We start from the raw sequence: 12,209 nt of genomic DNA, 5'->3' as shown, positions 1-12,209 counted from the left end.
CACTTAACTGACCCAGCGCCCCCCAGGGGCCCCTAAAATCATGACTTAAAACACATTAATTATCCCTCTCTCTTCACAGCTCTGGTATTTGTTTCATTGAGTACTCCCTCTTTTAAGTTTATGATTATTTTAAAATACTAAACAAAATTTATCCTGGGACTAATGACCACATCTACTTCTTGTTTGATGACTGTGACAACTGAATACTCATGTTTAATTAATATTGTCCCACTACTGAACAGGAGCCATCAATGCTCTAGTACATATCTGTATGGCATGTAGAACTTCCAGAGGAAAAAAGGATACGTAACTGGCATGAAGAGTCCAAACACAGATGGACCAACCCAAATTTTCCCTTTCCTCAGCTGTTTTGGCATCATGTAAAAATAGCTTCTCTTAAAAAGAATTTGATGTTATTACAATGTAATTTCAAACCTGCTGATACAACAGGGATTGATATTTATATTCTTCATAGTCATGTCTATAAAAAGTAGTAAAATGTTGATTAAATTGAAATTTTACTTCAGCTGGCTTTATTGCGATAAAAAGTCACTGTATTTCTTCTTATTTCTTTGCCTAATCCACTTGCTGAAAATATAAATTCCCTAGGAAAGTATAACCTAGGCCACACTATTAAAATAGTAAGTAAATCAAAAGTAGAACGTGGAGAGTTTATTTGAAGATAAAATATTGCAGATAATGTGATAAAATACTTGTCCTGAAAGTTATTTTGCTAAGGCATGAATAACCTAGAATGAGGAAATATCTGTTCTTAAGATTTTGTGTGCTTGCATGAGAAATATAATTTTTTAAAATATTTGTTCTACAGAAAAAAGTTTTATCTATGGACTCTATTAATATATGGTTAAACACTTATGATTGACTGATCAAAAGCTCAGAAAGTATTAAATATGTCCAATGTCATTCCTTTTTTTTCCCCAAGATTTTATTATTTATTTATTCATGAGAGACACAGAGAAAGAGGGAGAGGCAGATACACAGGCAGAGGGAGAAGCAGGCTCCATGCAGGGAGCCCAACATGGGACTCGATCCAGGACCCCAGGGTCACAGCCTGAGCCAAAGGTAGATGCCTAACCACTGGGCCACCCAGGAGTCCCTCCAATCTCATTCCTAAGTATCAAACTAGGAAATGCTGGCAGACGTTTGTTTTCACAGGCATATTTTCACTGTTAACACCTTTAAAAAAAAAGAGGTAAAGATAATTTGGTTCCTTATATAGTTGACAATTGGAAAATGATGGCAGTAAGTTCTTTGTTTTATAAACCACCTGTATGTTTCCCATATTATCATACATTAGTGGGTTGGAAAAAAAATCAAAAATACTTTAAGCATTGACAGTGGCTTTTCTTATAGTGACAATTTCATGATTATTTTATTTTTGTCCAGTTTGAAAATAAATTTTTGAATGAGAAGGAGAGAATAACCAGACAAGGAAATGACTAGATTTGGATAGGAAAGATAAGATAGCTGAGAAAACTAAGAGAAAACAGAAAAAAATGGTGTTCCAAGGTTTAAAAAATACTGAAAGGACATAAGACAAAAGAAATATAATAGAGCCTATAACTTGTAAGTGATCAGTGTGACAGTTGGCCAGCATGTTTTCCAGAAAATTTAAAAAAAAAAAAAGGGTAATACAAACTTAAAAAAAAAATCTAAAAGCCCAGGAACAACATGTCCTTAATGAAAGTGACACCTCAGCAGCCATATGTAGAAATATGCAGCTTTTCTTCATAATTTAAAACCCAAGACTTCACAGGCTGACATTTAAAAGCAGAATCTTCTGGTAGAAGGATGGATGAAGGATAGCCACAACTATGTCCTCAGTTTCCCTTCTTCTTTGAGTTTCTTTTTATTAAGGCCGCTATCGAGTAGACCTCAGTGTAGGTGTCCTCTTCAGCACTTAGGCTTTTCCCTTTTCGTGCTTACCCCAGGGGAGCCCAAAACTTCCCTGGAAAGCAAAATTCTAAATCAATCAATCAATCATCAATCAATCAATCAATCAATCAATATAAAACAAAATAAAATTGAGTAAAATGGTTAAATAGGCTCAGAAGGTAATCTTGGTGTAGACAGAGGCTGCAAACTGGCCGACGCATGGTCCTCCTGTGTTCGGGAGACAACAGGGTTGGGGTGATGGATCCCTGGTCTTCGACGTGTCAAAGTGTCCGGTGAACATTGAGTAGGAAGTAGGTGGGGCTCCTTTTGGGAAGGTCGGGGTGAGGTGGGGGGCTGGGCGGCTGCAGGCAGGAGCTTCCCCCTCCCTGGGGCCGTGCCCCCTCCAAGCTCTGCACAGTCACCCACGGGTCTTCCCGGGGCCACCACCATACAGGAACTGGCTTCTCAGGTGGGGGGGTGCTTCCTGAAGCATCAGTGTGGCCTGCCTGGTGGTAACCGGGTGCCCTTCTCACCCAGCAGCACCTGTGCCCTTAGGAAGTTGCGTGACACTGCCTGGGCTGATGAGCAGTAGAGCTGGGGCCCGGTCACCCTCACCTGGGGTCCGGTCACCCTCACCTGGGACCCCGGTCACCCTCACCTGTGGCCCCAGTCACCCTCACCTGCAGACCAGCCATCCTCACCTGAAGCCCTGGTCACTCTCACCTGGACCCCGGTCACCATCACCTGCAGCCTTGGTCACCCTCACTTGGGGACCCAGCCACCCTCACCCGGAGTCCCGGCCACCCTCATCTGGGCCCCGGCCACCCTCACCTGGGGTCCAGTCACCCTCACCTGGGACCCCGGTCACCCTCACCTGTGGCCCCGGTCACCCTCACCTGCAGACCAGCCGTCCTCACCTGAAGCCCCGGTCACCCTCACTTGGGGAGGGTGGATCTGGGGACTGGATCCCTGGGGCCCTGTGTCTCATGAATAGATAAATAAAATCTTTAAAATCTAAAAAAAAAAAAAAAAAAAGGAGCGCACAGAAGGCCGGGCAGCGGCTCCCTCCTGAGCCCGGGGACACGCGGGTGGCGACGGCAGGTGGTTTCCTGGAGCGCCGCGCTGGGAGGGAAGGCTTCCAGAAACAGCAGGGCAGAGGCTTTCCTACTAGTAAGTGTTTCCTGGGAGAATAAGGCTCAGGTAAAGTCTAACACCCCGAGTTTCGGCCTGTGAGTTCTAGATCCCTGAGCCCCGATACACATTTATTTCTGCCTCTACTTCCCCGGGTGCTGCTGCTTTTACAGAACCGAGTAACACCGGCAGTTTTGGACATTTCTGAGTGGGGAGAAGTTAATAGGGAAGTGAATTTGATGGGAACCCATTTGGCTTGATCTATAATTTGCAGGAATATGAGGCCATCTGCTTTATGTTCATGTTTACGTCAGTAAATTTGTCATTTTATGCCTTTCGTTTGCCTTATTTATGTAGCTGAAATGTCAGAGTTTTACTAATCACGATTAGGGAATATCGCCACCCAGGAAGATCGGGCCCTTGGTTGAAATGGAGCAGTAGCTTGCTTAGGGAATGGCTTGATAGGCTGGATTAAATTTGACCTGTTTATAGGATGTTGACCACGTAGAAATGCAAGGTTCCAGGGTCTGGCCGTCCTGACACTTTCCGGGGCAGCGTGACCAGCCGTCTCGTCTACTAGCTCAGCACAACTGTCCCATCCAGCTCTGCACCCTGCCATCCCGCCCCGAGGAACGTCCTTCTGTTCCAGGGGAAATTTCAAATAAAAATTCCACTTGAGTGTTTTTTTTTTCCCTCTCAATAAATGCTTGTCCCACCCTGGACTAGTTGCCAAGCAATATTACGATTGTTTTACAGTCAGTGGGAAGTAAATCAACGGTACTTTTCCATTTGCAATATGCGCCTCCCTGAGAAAGGAGGTTGTTAGGCAACAGATGACGTACGGGAGGAGCAGGAAAAAGCCTTTATAGTTAAGAATTCACACCAAATACCACTCCAAATTCTATATTGAGTCAATGTTTTAAACTTTTGTTTTGAAATAATTTTAGATTCAAATACGGTTGCGAGAAGAGTACAGAGTTCCCGTGCGCCTCCCAGCTACGTGCCACCAACGATAGCATCTTACAAAACCCTAGCACGGCCACCAAAATCAGGAAATTGAAATCGGCACAAAATTACAAACTACAGACTTTATTAAGATGTCACCAGCTTTTACACGCACCTCCTTTTTTCTCTTTGCATTTTGTTTTTGCTGCACAAAAAATTCTGTAAAATTTCACCCCATGTATCGGTTTGTGTGACCTCCGCTGAAGTCAGGATAGAAAACCGTCCTGGCGCTCTCAAGAGTGTCTTTCAGTCCGAACTTTTGGGGTTTTTTTCTTGATACCTTTTATTTTTTTGACAAAATTTCCGTTTTTGCTTCTAGCTTCTTGTCATAGCTTTGTGTTTTACTGATTCCTATTTAAAATCACTGTCAGATAATCGCAACATTTGATATATCTTGTATTTCCTGTCGATTTTCTTTTCTCATTCAAACTGATATTTCTGGTTGCCAATATGACGAATCTTTTTGGAATATAGTCTGGGAATTTTAAGCCCTGTTATAAGACTTTCTCTGTTTATATCCCCTATTCCAGGATCTAACGGAGGCACTGAGGTTCAGGAGGCATGGCCCAGGCTCACTTCGCGGGCTGTGGCTTCAGTGCCGGGACGTCGGAACCTTGGCAGTGCTGCCCTGGTCTGCTCCGTCTGTGTGCTTCTCAGCGAATGACCAATCCGAGACCCCAGCAATATTCTGCACCACAGACGGGTTTTCGAGTGTTTTGCTTTGAGATGCTAATTGGTTTGGTGCCCAGGTCACTGGGAAATGTGCCCAGAACGCCATACACAGGGTCTCCTTCTGCAGCTGCCTCCCTCGTCCCGTGCACGACCTCCTCTTTCTACTTGGGTGGAGGTTGGATGCTTCATCTTCGCTGTCATCCACCTGGAGCAAGCAGGGGACGGTCAACAGGACTCCCAGTCTTGGCAGAGAGATGAAAGGGTGCGCTTCTTTGATGATGCTTCCTTAATTTAGGATGGGGATTAGCCATGAAGCTTAATCTCAGCTTCTGTAGCCTCAAGGGTCGGTGTGGAAGGAGGGGAAGGCCCTATCGCTCATGGATGGCCATTGGGGCGCTGACACAGGCCCCACAATGCGGGCTGGGAAGGGGGGTGCGGGCCTCCTAGGGTAGGGCAGAGACGGAAGGCAGCGCCCATCCGTGGTCCCTGTGGCACCTGTGGGCAACCAGCAAGGCACAGCTCTTATCTTCTTATCCCAGACCTGGGGGGGAGTCAGAGGAGTTGCAGGATCGCCCTTCACTCACCTTTGTATAAAGAGGCTGTGCTTTCTTGGGGCTTTAAAAAAATTCTCTTTGCCTTGGCGCTCCTGGTCCATGGGTTCGCCCATCAACTAGCCTAGGATTTGCAGGAGGCGAAACAAACAAAAACCCGAATTCACTTTCGGGTATTCCTCAAGTCATAAAACTTCTAGTTTGCCTTTTCTTTGCTTTTAGATTTCTCTGGTATTTATTTATTTTGTCCAGATTTTTAGCTATAATTGGTGGGAAGAATAAAGAAGAATGTACTAACTCTTTCTCTAGAATGGAGAGACCACCGCTTAATCAACTTGAAGCCCAGATATTTAGTCTAGGCTGATTTTCGGTTTTTCAGTATTTGCTAAATATGTTCTGAGTGCTATCAACTCTCCTGGAGAGTTATAAAGGAAGTCGAAGATTAGCCCCAGACCTCCACTCTATGACCATCAAACTGAGTCAAATTCAGTCAAAATATATGAAAACTTTCTGTTCGCCAGAGACATTTCTGAGCTAGGGTTAAACATCATAGTCTAGCTGGGGACATTGAAACACGTGATCCCATTACAAATGGGTAAATAATATATTATGAAATGTTTTAAAAGCTTACTGAAACACTGAATATTTTTCAGTGTTTTTTTTAGTGAATATTCTTCAATATTCAATATTTTTCAGTGTATATCTCACTGAATATATTTCTCTTTTTTATTTCTTTTTTATTTTTTTTTTATTTCTCTTTTTGTATATGTACAGTAGCACTACTGTCTTGTGATCATTGAGTTGGTTTTGGAAGGTAGGCAGGAGTTCGGTAGCCTGTTTGGGAGAGGAGACAAAGAACAAAGACGCCAATTTTCATACAAGAAGTCTTCCAAAGCCACACGACCAATGAAACCTATACAGACACATAACCATCAGATGTGGGAAAGGGAAAGGACAAAGAGTGGGAGAAATGAGGGGCAACGTGTTGTGATTTAGTTGCGGGGAGCAGCATGTTAGCTGCCAAGATCAGCCACAGACGAAGGCAAACCCTGTGCATTTGAGTCATGGGAGCAATGTGGGGAGAGCCACAGGACGGTCCTACAACGGGATGGGTGTGTGCTCCTATCTTGAGAATGGCTGCAAGCGAGGAGCTCCTTGTTAGTCGTCTGAATGTTAAAGGTGCTCCAGGAGGTACAACAGACTGTAGCTTACAAATGACAGGAGTTTCTTTCTCCAAGTTCTGGGGCCTCAAGTCCACGGAGATGGGGTGTCAACGTGGTTACTTCTGGTGAACTCCCTCTGCTGAGCTTCAGACTGTAGACTTCTCCCCGAACACTCACATGGGCGGAAAAAGTGTTAAAACGCTCCCCAGGGTCACTCACATAAGGGCGCTAATCCCACTCAAAAGGGTTCCACCCTCATGATCTAATCTCCTGAAGCTCTACCTCCTAATGTCACCATGCGGGAAGCTAACATTTTATTTTATTTTATTTATTTACTTATTTTTTTTAGGAAGTTAACATTTTAATATATGAACATTGGGGGGAGGGGGGCATAATATTCAGTCTGTTACAATAGGAAAGAGAAGTAGAGAGCTGCTAAAATTAAATGTCAGCATCGTCTCTGTATAATGCAGTGCTCACTAGTACAAAGGAATAAGGAAAAAGAAAAGAATGCTAAAGAAGGCCACGGAACCTGATTATTAAAATCACTCCTACAGAATGACTCTGAGGTGACAGGACCATCTGTTAATACCAGGAAGAGAAAATATGATTATAAAAATTCTTGATGAAGTATTGTTTCTTTTTTAATTTTTTTATTTTTTCCTTTTTAATTTTAAAAAAACAGCATTTATTTAATTTCTAAATGACTTGACTATTAAAATTAAAAAAATATTTATTTAATTTCTAAATGACTTGACTATTAAAATTAAAAAATCATTTACTTGATTTCTAAGTGACTTGACTATTAAAATTAAAAAATCATTTAATTTATTTAATTTCTAAGTGACTTGACTATTTCCCTTCAAAAAGCAACAATTTATTTTTGAAAATGTCATGCCAATTTTAGACTCTGATCATTTTTGATATTAGATCAATCGTAATGGAAGGAAGGGCAAAATCAACTTTTAAGAATTGCTTTCATACTACATTGACTTATATAATGAAATTAATTTTGAAATAGTTGAGTTATCTGATTTTAAAGAAACCACAGTATTAAGATTAAAGATGCGGAAAATTAAATTCCTCCTTAGTGTGATGACATGACTTACAATCTCTTCAGTAGGTAACAGCGATCAAACGAGTCCATTGAAATCACGCGTTGGTTTCTTAATATTTCATTAACTGATGGCATATTAGGAACCCTGACCCTATTAGGTTTAGGAAGGCCAAACCTGCTACTCCAAAGATGGGGAGACTGAAAATAGTAAGGCATAATTGTCTTACTTCCACCTGCCACCCAAAATGTCACAGAAAGACAGTGGGCCTTGGAAGGGAGAGGGCCTCTCTAGGGCTTTTGCAGGAACCTGTGCTCTGCTGAGGGCAGGGGGCCTGCGAGGCCATGGAACGGGCATGTTACGATGCGAGGGCATTTGGCCGTAGCCACGCTGACCAGACTCCAGACTCGTAGGGGCTTAAAGGCCAAGGAGATTATTTATTTATTTATTTATTTATTTATTTATTTATTTATTTATTGAGATTATTTATTTTACGTCACAAGATGTCTAGAGGTAAATCCTCAAGGGTTGGCAGGACAGCTCACGAGTAGCCACAGGGATCACCTCCCATCTTCCGGCACGTTCCTGCCATCCTCTTGGTCTGAAGATGCCTGCTGAGTCTTTAATAACTGCATCCACTGTCAGAGAGAAGAGACTTTGAATTGCTTGTGAACAGAACCAAAGCACCCAGTTCTGTGGAGATGGAAAGGATCTTGCCACATGGTCGATTCAGCAAAAGCTGATCAAGAAGATGGGACTCCAATAAACGCGGGGCCCTGGAATCCTCAATGCGCTTTGCATTACAAGACTGAACTGAACGGCCGCATCCCCGGGAATAGGCTTTATTTTCTTGGGCCTTTCCTCCCCCTTCTTCTGGCCCAACAACTGTTTAGACTAATCTCTTCTTTCAGTTGACTCATTACTCAGACATCTCCTCTCTTCTCGTAGTTTTAGTATCTGATTGCAGTTCACTATGAAATTTGCTTTCTGTCTAGCTCAGAAAGTTTGATTGCTTGTATCTCCCAGCTTTTGTAGTATTTTGTCTCTTTGTCTCTGTGTATTTGTGGCCTTAAACCTCTCTGTGTGGCTTTCTTAGGTTGCAGTTATGGCCTCTAGTAGCTCCAAGGTTCACATCTTTTCAGCTTCGCCAATGGAAATGACCCAACTCTTATTTTTTTTTAATTCTCTATCTGAAATATCCTAGAGAAAGAGTGTTGATGGGTCTAGGTCATTTGCTTACCTCAGAAAACATGGGTAGTGAGATTAATTCCACTGTGAAATTTGTGTGAGTGAATGTTCAATCATTTCCCTAAAGAAAGAGTAGGGGGCTGCTTTTTTTTTTTTTTTTTTAAGATTTATTTATTTGAGGGGAGAGAAAGAGAATTTTAAGAAGGCTCCATGTCCAGCAGGGAGCCCGATTCACGGCCTGATCTCACAACCTGAGATCATGACCTGAACTGAAATCAAGACTCGGATGCTTAATTGACTGAACCATCCAGGTGCCCCAGAGTAGGGGGTTTCTTAGAAGAATAGGGAGAAGAAGTCCTGATAGGATGAAAATTACCATATAGGTTCTATTTATTTACCTTTCCATGCTTAAAAATGCTACACAATAACTTTTTTTAAAGATTTATTTGTTTAGAGAAAGCATGCACGTGCATGCACAGGTGGGCGCGGGGCAGAGGGAAGGAACCTCTAGTGGCCTCTGCACTGAGCCTAGAGCCTGACACGGGGCTCGAGCTCATGACCCTGAGGTCATGGCCCAAGCTGCAACCAAGAGTTGGACACTTAGCCACTTGGGCCACCCAGGCACCCTTACCCAATACGTTTTTGTGGTATGGTCTGGAGTTCTTTTAAGCAGTTCATAAATTATTTAAAATTTCAAAAGAGAATCCTCCTTTCCCCTTTTTCTACAGGTTTTTATTTAAATTGCAATTAGGTAGCACACAGGGCCATATTACTTCCAGGTGTAGAATTTGGCGAGTCAACACTGACATGCAACACCCAGTGCTCATCACCACAGCGCGCTCCGTGATGCCTGTCGCCCACGCAAGCCGTCCCCACACACCTCCCCCTGGTAACCATCAGCTTGTTCTCCTTAGGGGAAAGCCTGTTTCTTGGTGGGCATCTCTATTTTTCTCTCCTATGATCATTTCTTTGCTTGTTTGTTTTTTAGTTCCACATGTGAGTGAAATCACGTGGTATTTGTGTTTCTCTGACTTAGAGAAACCCTCTTTTCTCTCTCTCTCTTTTTAAACCCTCTTTTCTCTTACATCAGATTGCAGGTTGTCTGCTGCCGAGCACAGCTGAGTTGAAAGATAATAGGAACGCATTTGGTCTAACCGACGGCGAACACAAGTATCAAGCAGTGTGCGTATCTTCTCAGGTGCTGTTCTTCTAGAGTGGACTCCAAGAGTTCTAACGAGAAAAAAAGAAAAACTATTAAACATATTTTACACTGACGAAAATTGTGAGGTAAAATACTACCTTCTGTCCAACAAATACTGAACCTGAATACACCCGTTAGAACCTTCTACGTTCATTACCACACTCTACCAAGAGTTATGGTTCCAGTTGGACAGTCACATTTGGGACCGGGACTGTAATTTAGCAAAACATACTCCCACTTAGATTCAGTTCAATCTCATTATCTCTGAGAACAGGGCGTCATTGCAGTTTGACTGAGCAAGTGATGTCTGGTGGCTTCCAGCCCAGGTGGGCAGTTAGTAATAAAGGCGATGACTTGCTGTTGGAAGCATAAGTGAAAGGTAGGCCAGATGCAGAAGAACAGTAGCGCCTTTGTCTAAAGGCAATAAGAGCCTCGAGCTGCGTAAGATGATCGTTAACACCGCTTCTACGTCTGTTACATCACTTCACTCTTGCATTGCCAGGGAGGCATTAATTATCCTCTTCATTTTAAGAAGAGAATTGTTACCAGAGATATTCACAGAACTTGTTCAAGTTCTCCAGACAGTAAGGTCTTCCGACCCTAGTTCAGCTCCATTTTTACATCACCACCCGTCCTTTGGACACAAGGGGAGATGTTCCAGGTCAGTTCTATAACAACGACGTGGAGGGACTTTACTTAAGATGCAACATGTTCATCTTTACGACAAAATCAGAAGATGGTGATTCATTCGTTCCTTCTACAGTGAATGTATTACAGCTTTATGTCCAGCGATTTGAACGATGCGCAATACACACAGTGGGTAAGATGAGAGAGGTCTGTGACAGACGGACAAACGAACGAGCACAGAGTCAAGCAGGCATCACGCTCCACTCCTGACACAGTGACCTGTTGAAGACCTGGCTTCAAAACCCTTACGAATTAGGAGGAGACACAGACACATCCATAAGCAAGTGCCACACAAGGTGAGGGATACAAGGTACAGGACATACTAGATGTTTCGAGAGCATCTAAGTAGTGGAGAGGCTGACAACTCTCCAGCTCCGGGTGTGAGGCCGGCCCTGGAGGACTGACAGGACGCTTGCCACAGGGAGAGGGAGAGAAGGCCTCAAGCTCAGAGGTGAAGGTGTGAGGACACGTGAGGCTGGGCTGGCAAGACGTGAGGCTGGGTGTCCCTGGCAGCACGTGCAGGCCACCTTCTGCACCCCAGGCTGGTACCCGGGGGGCACTGGGAGGGCCTCCTGAAGCAGCGGGGCAGCAGGACAGATGTTTTTTGGTGTCTGGCTTGTGAGAGAATGAATTCCGAGCCTGAGCAGAGGTGATGGGGTGCACACGGATTCTGGGGAGGCCAGGCCCCAGGTGCCAGGGCGTGAGTCTGAGAGCTCAGAGAAAAGCCACACATGCAAAATTATATATGCAAGCAAACCTTTATTTGTAAGTAGAAAAAGGATCACGAGAGAGGCCTAACTTTCAAAGGACGACAAATGTCACAAAATTCATAAAATCCAGCAAAGTCACCAACTCTATGAATTCCTTTCCTGACACAGCTCTGATGCACACACATAACATCTTACAGATATTATATGTAGTGGGTGTAGACCCTTCTGGATGCGTGCTCTTCAGTATCTTCTCATGACAGCAATTTCATAATAGTATTTTCTGTGGAAAGACGTGGAGGAAATTAAGAACATTTCCATCACAGCCGATCGATCCTTTTTTAAATTGATAGTCAGGAGGCAAAAGAATTGTGGCCTTCCACGTAGTCGTAACTGCTGCTGATAGCACTGCTGCAGATTGTGCCCTAAAGACGGGAATTCTGATCAACTTTATTTCAAGCATTTTTTTTTCTTTTATCAAATAAAGGAAGAAAAAAATGTGGCAGGTTTATAATCCTTGTGTGTGCCACCCTATGAATCATAGTTCTAACCCCAAATAACTTCTGTTTGGATTAGGTATTTACGGGAACCAAATAGTCTCGTAGATTTAGGTTCGAAAATTAGAATAATTTCATGTACATCAGCTTCTGGTTCTGTGCGTGTTACACCACACTGCTCTGCATTCTGGCAGTCGTAGGTGCCACAGGACACCTGCTCGGGGGGGACAGAGCCTCTGGCCTTCCTGCTGGGGCACCAGGTGTGTGGGTCTAGTGGGTGGAAGGAGCCCCTGGGAGCCATGCCCACAGCACGGAGGCCGCAGTCACTCGCAGCGGCGATGGCACAGCAGCTGATGGATCCCAGTGAAGCACGACCCCAAGTATCGGCAACGCAACTGCCTCTTTGCTGGATTCCAAACAAGCTCCGTGGGCGCCCTGGCACTGCTCAGCATGGGT

The sequence above is a fragment of the Canis lupus genome, chromosome 36 (genome assembly GCF_011100685.1).
Source record: "Canis lupus familiaris isolate Mischka breed German Shepherd chromosome 36, alternate assembly UU_Cfam_GSD_1.0, whole genome shotgun sequence".
NCBI lineage: Eukaryota > Metazoa > Chordata > Mammalia > Carnivora > Canidae > Canis > Canis lupus.
This window is presented reverse-complemented; position numbering follows the sequence as displayed.